The following is a 1,944-nucleotide window of genomic DNA, read 5'->3' on the forward strand; positions in this document are numbered from 1 at the left end:
TTTTTTAATGCAGAATACAGCAAGTTCTCTTCAGTAGTGACTTGCTACAAGAACAGCTTTGATTTTGCTCATATCTTGTTTTCTCTCCTGTTTTTGTCTTCCTCTGACTCAAATAGTATAGTGACCTTTTTAGGTATTTGTATTAGTTACTTTTCTGTTGCTGTGATAGAAACACTGACCCAAGCAACTTATAGAAGGAAGAGTTTATTTGAGCTTACAGTTCCAGGGGATTACAGCCCATCATGGCAGGGAGGCATGGCGGCAGGAGGTGGCTGGAGCAGGAGTAGAAAGCCAAGCGCTCACATCTTCAAGGAGGCACAGGAAGCAAGACAGCACCTCGAGATCCAGCAAGGCTTAAGAACTCTCTAAACCTGCCCCCAGTGATGCGATTACTCCAACACGGCCCCACCTTCTAAGACCTCCCAAAACAGAGCCACCAACTGGGGAAAAAATGTTTGAATATTTGGAGCCAAGGGCAGACATTCTCATTCAAACTGCCATGATATTTCAGAATAGTAGGGATGTGATATGATTATTAGGGAAAAATACAAAAAAATTCTTCTAAGTGACACCTATTCTCAGAAAAAAAATGTCACATTCACCCAGCAAAATCTCTGGTCCTTATCAATCAGTAGTTCTCAGTTCAGGCTGCCCAATGAAGTCAAAGCTTCCAGAAACATCCAAAGCTCAGGTCCCATCCCCAGAGGACAATCCAATGCAGCCAGTGTTGAGAACTATTAGTGTCAAACTATCTGCTAACTGAGGCAGAAACCTAAACTGGCCACTATGTCAGTTCCCTATTGCTGCTAGGTAGAAGTTATTGTAAAATTCACCACTCAAAACAATATGAATTTATTATCTTACACTTCTGTAAAAAAAAAAAATTCTAAAATCAAGGAACTGTCAGGGGCATATCCTTTCTGTGGGCCCTAGAGGGGAATCGGTTTCCTGCTGTTCCTGCTCCTTGGCTCACAGGCTCCTCCCCTGTCTCCAGTGCCCACACCACAGCATCCTCCGGGCTCTCTCAGATTCTGACCCATTTCCATCATCACCCACTTCTCTGACCCACTTCATCCTTCTTCTATAAAGACCTTTGTGACTCCATTGAATATACCTCAGTAGTCAGCAAAGATCTCTCTGTCTCAGATTCTGAACTGAGTTACATAACGTCACAGGTTCGGGGATTAGGACATGGCCATCTTTAAAGTCCATGAGCCTGCTTACTACATCCTAAAATGGTTGGGAAAGTGTGTGCTGGTTTTAAAATACATACTTGGCAGACCCTTGACTACAACACAAGCGTCTTCTTTCCCTCACCCCTCTTGTCCCTGCTGTTTTCTCTCTCCTTAACTTTTCATGTGGTCAACAGCAGTCATCTATATGAATGGCATTTTGTTCATTACACCCATGATCACACATGATACTAACATGCCCATTGTGGACCTAGAAAATCAATAAGGTTGTATGCTAGATTCAAGCTGAAAAGGACTTTAAAGAGGATAAAGAAATCCCCTTGTTTCAGAAATAAACTGATATGCAAAAAGGTGATACAACCTGCCAAGTTCCCCATTAGAGACAGAGGCAGGGCCTCTGGTACCCAACCAATCCAATATCTAAACTACCTCTTTCACTCCATGTACACTAAGACCATTAATCCCAAGAAACAGAATGTTGTTTTTACTGTCTCCCTCTTACCTCTTTCCCAGACTCATCTGTGATCCTGAGCCCTATCCTCTCTCTCCGCTCTCAGGATTCCTTCAGCACCAAGCACAGCTTTGTTTCCTGGCAGCAAGCTTCATTCTTTCCTTCTTCCTCCTTCCCTCCCTCTCTCCTTCCTTCCCGCTTTCCTTCCTTCCCTTCCTCCCTTCTTTCCTCCCTCCCTTCCTTCCTCTCTTCCTCCTTTCCTCCCTTCCTCCCTCCCTCCCTCCTTCCCTCCCTCCCTCC

General features: G+C 44.3%; 1 protein-coding gene across 1 annotated transcript in view; it reads left to right on the forward strand.

Annotated features, from left to right (window-relative positions):
* LOC103734494 (complement C5-like) overlaps positions 1-1,944 on the forward strand; it is a 109,522-nt gene that overhangs the window by 94,121 nt on the left and 13,457 nt on the right. The window lies entirely within an intron of this gene.

This window comes from Nannospalax galili, unplaced genomic scaffold, assembly GCF_000622305.1.
Source record: "Nannospalax galili isolate Female #2095 unplaced genomic scaffold, S.galili_v1.0 scaffold34, whole genome shotgun sequence".
NCBI lineage: Eukaryota > Metazoa > Chordata > Mammalia > Rodentia > Spalacidae > Nannospalax > Nannospalax galili.